At 30.6% G+C, this 6,900-nt stretch overlaps 1 long non-coding RNA gene across 1 annotated transcript; it reads left to right on the forward strand.

Moving 5' to 3' along the window:
• Positions 1-1,579: 1,579 nt before the first annotated feature.
• Positions 1,580-6,503, forward strand: LOC146992917 (uncharacterized). The gene is made up of 3 exons (XR_015039068.1): positions 1,580-1,687; positions 1,798-1,874; positions 6,400-6,503. It is a non-coding gene; the product is annotated as an uncharacterized LOC146992917 (long non-coding RNA).
• Positions 6,504-6,900: the final 397 nt, after the last annotated feature.

A 6,900-nucleotide genomic window follows, 5' to 3' on the forward strand; every position in this document is an offset into this window, starting at 1 on the left:
CTGGAGTAATTTGAGTAGCAGTGGCAGACCAAGGAGGTTAGAATAGAAGGAGGGAAGGTTCAACTCAAACGGTGAGGCTTGGCGGCCATGTTCCTGTTATCGCTGTGACTTGTGCAAGGAAGTCTGTAATTGCAATACTTTTTTTTCTTTTCTTTTTGAAGCATGTCAGCTTGTGTTGTATATGGATACACAAACAGATTTTTGAAAAAGATTCCTGGGATTACTTTTCACGCGTAAGTACTGATTTTCTTTTTTTTTTATGTAATTTGATAACTATAAAAAATATCACAATTCCGTGTTGTTTTCTTTCCAGATGTAAAAAAAGGGACTTAATAATAATCAAAATATGTTAAATACATTTTAATGTTTCTGTTTATAGCTGGTATCTTTGTTCCTTAACATACAATGATGTATGCTAGGATTTAAACTGTATAATTTGGACGTTTTAGGTAATTCGTTTGATAATTTTCATGAAAAGTAAGACACCAATTGTTACTATTTTTATGGTTTTTAAAGGTGTTAAATAAAGTAATGCTTTTCTTTATGTATTAATTATTATTCAATTTAAAGTTTTTGAACTGTTAAGAATATAATTTGTGCATTTGATCAAGATAAACTAACTTTTCTGTTATTAAAATGTTTTTGCACAAATTTACAAATTTGTGGGCAGAATAGCGATAAAAGTAAGTAAAATATTTACACAACTGAACATGTGGAAAGATGTATCTAAAAATATAGGTATATTTCTCTAATTTAGCTTAATTCAAGGCAATTTCTTTGAGATTCGTAAATATGAAACGCGCATAAACTCAAATCACTGAATTCACATAAATCTGTTTTATTTTATTAATATTTATTTTCTTGTTGTTATAAGGTTGTTAATTGTGAAAAGAGTCTAAAACTTTCATTTTAAAAAAATGCAACCTGTGAATATTTTTTTAGATAATTATCTGCTATTAATTTCAAGTTAAATATACGCATTTTAAATGATTCTTTAATAAATTACAATATTGTGAATAAATCAGAAATATCACTTAAAGTGATATTTCGGATTGGAAAGTACAGGAAAAACTGGAAAGTACACCCAACAGGTTGCTAATAAAACCTAAACAAATTCTATTTTTAAATGCTTTAATGTTATGCACATGCATTTAGATTTCGAACTATTTCTTAATGATTTTCTGTACGTAGTAAATTACGGGTATCATCTTTATAACTTTGAAACAAAAAACTAACAATATCGAAGTTTTTCATTATAAATTTTACATATTTTTAGTGGAAAATACATGCACGGAACAGCTTAAAAACACGTACGTTTCACTGCCGTAATGCAATGTTTTGAAGTTACAAACATGGACGCCGCTTGTTCGGTGGCGTTTCATTCCCCGATAGTGGAGGAAACTGCGAACCCCTCCTCCTTATGGCAGACGGCGGTCATAGAAGCGGCGGATCATACTGCGCATGCTTGCCGCATCATGACATGTTGGCCGTAGACGCTTGTAGCCCCTTTGGACTAAAAAAAAAGTTCCTTGCGCATGCGTAAGGCGCCTAAGGGAAGCCAAGCCAAAGAATCTGTAAGGAATAGATTACAGATTCTCCTTATAGATTCTTTGGCCAAGCTTCACAAAGAAGAACCGGAACTAGCAACCTATCGTTTCAAAATCGTAAAAACGACTTTGTATTTAGCGTAAGTATAGTTTATTTCGTTTGATAACTATTTTTGGGCTAAAGCTCGCATTTTCGTTTTATTTATATTTATTCTAAGTAGCGCAAAAGCGTTTATTTTTTTACTTACAGCCAGCTGCCTCATAAGACATGCCAAACTACAAGTAAAAACTCTAGCAGCCTTAGAACCAACCAAGGAATCAGAAAATGTAGGTAGATGTTCTTTGGTTTAGTTGGTTGTTTATTTTACTCATGGTAACTGTGGAAAATATTATAAATATCTGTTAACCCTTTCCTCTATGATTCCATTTTGCCTATAGTTACTTTGCATTTGTTAATTTCAGGAAGTGAAAGATATAAATTTATTTCATATGTAGATACCATTTAGGGACCGATCAGACTTGCCTATGTCTCCAGAACTATGGGTTGGGTATCCTTACATTAATGTATAATTTTGAATCATTGGGAAAAAAAATTAAAAGGATTATCTTCTTTGTTATCCAGCTTATTATGCTGTATCTGAACTTTGATTTTAACAAGTTCATTGTTGAAAAACCAGTTTCAGAATGTTGAATTTATACACAGGAGAAGTTTTATCTATTCAAAAGTTTCTTTTAACAGTGGATATTTTTTCTGATCTACAAGTAGCAGAAACACAATTTGTGATATGTTTCTTTCTAATTGTATATCAGACTGAAAATTAATTATTTCTATTTCTAGATCAGAAGAACTTTTAACACCCCTTTGCAATCTGTTGCCATATTTTGAAAATATTAGTATTATCAAATGGATTTGAAATAAATGAAGCAGTTGCCTTAATTTCAGGACACTCAAAAATCTAATTTAGGAATTATTTTTAAGCTCGACAAGATTTTAAGAATGTTTCAGTTTTCTTATATTTCTTGATATACTAATTCTTCAGATTTCTGAAATGGAAAAAATTGCATTCCTTCATAGTTAAAACCCTCTCGGTTTAATCCTAGTATCTGGTGCACACAGGATTTGGCTACTTTTATGATGAGCAGTAAAAACTGGACATATACGATGAGTAGTAAACAGGTATTCAAAGAATATATATAGTGATAATATATAGTGTATCGTATATACATAGACGCTCTTTGGGTCATTTTTGGTGTTGGCGATAATTTTCAAAATCGCGCCAAGGCTGCACCGTATACTAGTATTTTACCTTCCTCTCATTTGTGGAAATTATGACATATTTTCTATGAAATTAATTTTTATTAAAATTGCATTTACCTTTTTTTTTTTTTTTTTTTTTTTTTAATTGAGTAATAGATTACCCACCCTACTGAAGTTTAAGATTGTTTATTTGTTTTGGTTATTATGTATGTAACAATGGCTGAACCATACAACTAGGTATGGCCAATAATTTCGTCATTAGTTTCGTTTCTAAAAATTTTATGAAACGTCTGTAGCAGAAGATTTAAACATCATTGATACATTACTAAACCAGCTAATTTCAGAATGTAACATTACAGTTCCATAGTCAGCATAAAGTTCATATGTCAGTACATTGAACAGTCTATTATGAAATGGTATGGTGCGAGAGTTTTCGAATTTTATAAACGAACTCGAACACGTTTTGATAATGTTAAATCTTGTGCATGATAACTTCTGGATAAGATGCATTGTTCATTAAAATTGTTTGCGAAGTCAGCATTTTTCTTGCGTGATGTGGTAATTATGATAGTTGGCTGGCCTATTGTTATGAATATAAACTAGAGCTACATTGGATATATCTGGTGGTTCAAACTATTGTAAGCTTAAGGAAACACTTTTTGCAAATCATGTTTTACCTGTTGTCTACATTTAGACACAGCGACTATTCTACCATTTGCGGAATTTCTCAATATTGGACATCTTAGATAGCTGACATAATTTCATTCTTATGTTTAACTTCTATACTACAATAGGTTGAGCATTCGTACATTGGTATGTAACTTTGATTCATTTGAAAGGAAAAATAGTAACTTATTTATCTTCAATTTTTGATCAATCTTTAAGTATTTCGTTAATTCCAATAGCTCTTGCATGAAACTGCATTTAGAATTTTTGCAACGTTTTAAAATACTGCATCTTTCAATGGCATGTGATATGTTTTGGCTTCCTGTATTTACGTCGGGGTGGAATTAGGTCAGCTAGGCATGTTCTTTTCCTCGGTGAAATATTGCTATCATTTCATTAAAAGTGTCCTGGTAATATTTCAGGATAAACCCTCGTACATTGGACTAAGCTGTCACCTCTCATGGATGAGAGTACCTAAGTAAGTTAAAATTAGAAATGTTTCTTACGTTCAAATTCTCAATGAAATACTTCTTTTAAGGTATATGACTTTACTTTAAAAGATATCACTAATTGTGTGTGTGAATTAAGATAGTTTAATACATAACACCTGCAACAAAGCTAACAGTAAAGCTTATTTTGTATTTCTCATTTAAAATTACTTGCTTATTATCTTTTGGTGCCATCTTTCTACCATTGCTGAAATTATTTACTATTCTCGACAATCATTATCCTTTTTATTCTGTGTATCCGTAATAACTGTTTTTTTTCTTTCATTGTTCATGTTGTACCGATACATTGAAAACCCCCTTCGCTTACTGTACTTCTGTTGTATTAGGAAAATCATTTGCTTTTCTATCTACTGCAGTCATGATTTCAGTAACAATGTAGCACATTGCTGGAGTTTAAAACAAATAAGGCTACTTTTTAAGTTTTATACATTAAGAAACAATATTAGATATTTCTCTGGTTGATCTTTGGATTGTGGTAACTTGGCGAAAATTTGGCGACCAACTCTGCTACAGCAACCCTCTTTTCTTTTTTTCGCCGCCATTTTGTCTTCACGAAGTAAAGACATGTTTCTTTTATTTTTATTTACTGAACACTTTTTCCAACAATCTACTAGCCGAATTACACTTATGCTAGAAATTTTATGTAACAAAACTGCTTAATCATTACAAATATTAACTGCAAAATTGGGAAAAAGTGCACAATCGCAAACTCCTTGCGCGTTTTTCAGAATAGCACGTACACATAAACCATTTACACGTCGACTTATTTTTACTTGAAAAAAATCTCAGAATTGCACAAAAATAGCATTGCTCACACTCTTAACTTTATCCATCTACGCTGCTGTTTTCTCATAAATTACAAAAATTTGCATGAAAATGCAAAAAAATTCTGTGAATCTTTAAACTCAGTAAAAAGCACATATATGAAATTACCTGATTGTGAAAAAGTATATACCCTTTCCAAGGATGAACATTTCCACGTGTAAAATAAATAAAATATCCAAAAACTTTTGCCTCTAAATTATCTATTGCATTATAAACGTCACCAACGAATTCATACCGCAAACATTACAAATACTTAGTGTCAAATATTTAAATTATTTCCATACACGTTTACTTCAACTGAAACGTATACCAAATTCCTACAAACATAAAATTCACAAAATAACTATCATTTAATTAAAATATCACTAAACCATGTACACGTCGACTTATTTTTACTTTAAAAAAACATCCCAGAATTGCACAAAAATGGCATTGCACACACTCTTCGCTATATCCATGTACACTGCTTTTTTCTCATAAATTAGAAAAATTTCACGAAAATGCATGAAAATTTTGTGAATCTTTAAATCTGGTAAAAAGAACATATATGAAATTACCTGATCGCAAAAAGTATATACCCTTTCCAAAGATGAACATTTCCACGTATAAAATGAATAAAATATCCAAAAACTTTTACGTCTAACTTATCTATTATATTATAAATGTCACCAACGAATTCATATCGCAAACATTACAAATGGTTACAAATACTTAGTGTCAAATATTTAAATTACTTCCATGCACGTTTACTTCAACTGAAACATATACCAAATTCCTACAAACATAAAATTCACAAAATAACTATCATTTAATTAAATATCACTAAACCATGTACACGTCGACTTATTTTTACTTTAAAAAAAATCCCAGAATTGCACAAAAATGGCATTGCGCACGCTCTTCACTATATCCATGTACACTGCTTTTTTCTCATAAATTAGAAAAATTTCACGAAAATGCATAAAAATACTCAACGTATTCTACTCAAACGTATTCCAAAATACTACAAACATATAACTCACAAAATCACAATAATTAAATTAAAATATAATTAAATTAAAAAACACTACTTAAAATATAAATAAGCACATACATTAAATTAATAAAAATTAGATTACAGTCCTAATTACTTTAAACTACATCATTGCTAATAACAATTTTCCAATAATATCATATTAATTTCTTTACTCCTTACATTTAGAACAATGCATAAAAATAATATCCTCAAATGATTAAAAATACTAACTTACCTAATCTTCAGAATCTTCATTACGTGGCACGCACACTTCCACTATTTCACACAACACACAATGAAGCTTATTACAAAATAATATAGTACTACAGTTTTCCAAATTCCCCCCTTTTCCGATTAAAGAACTGTAATTCGTCCATTAATGTCACATGACATATCTCATGATCTCTCATTTCCCTCACACAAAATACTGCGTAATCGGAACTGAGACCTCCAAAATGTCGCCAAACATCAGTTACCATATTCCAAAGATCAGCCATTTCTTTTTGTGAATAATTATTCTTTAATTTCAGAGTAGTTAAAATCTAATGATTCCTTTTTTCCCCCCTTGGCCCCTTCTAGTGTAATTTGTCATCATTTTTGTGCACTCTTGGATTGGAAAAACATGATATCGTGAAAGAAAAAGAATGGATAAATAGTGCAGAGCAAAAAGACATCTGTGGCTGGTAATTCTTGTTTTATATTAACTTTATTTCCACTAGAAATGCTTGAATGTTATAATTTGTACGTCCCTTTTCACATGTTGCTTTATATTGGAGTTTTACTAGTTATTTATTTTACATGAACGCTTCATATTACGTTTTAATGTTTAGGGTAGCATTTATGCATTAATTTCTTAGGTTTTGAATTTTGTATTGAAAGAGTCTGAATTGTTGCTTTCTTTATATTGTATTGTAATATTTGAAGTGAGGTTGAACTGTTAATCACACTATAATTATCAGAAGTCTGAGATTTTTTAGAGTTCTGTTGCTTCGTAGTGGTTTCAAAATTACTGCTGTAGTGTAATTTTTTCCCAAGTGGCCTCCTTTCGCATTATGAGGAGCAGGCTAAACATTTTCTCTC

The sequence above is a fragment of the Stegodyphus dumicola genome, chromosome X2, assembly GCF_044657685.1.
Source record: "Stegodyphus dumicola isolate Sdum_Otavi_A_Nest chromosome X2, ASM4465768v1".
Taxonomy (NCBI): Eukaryota; Metazoa; Arthropoda; class Arachnida; order Araneae; family Eresidae; genus Stegodyphus; species Stegodyphus dumicola.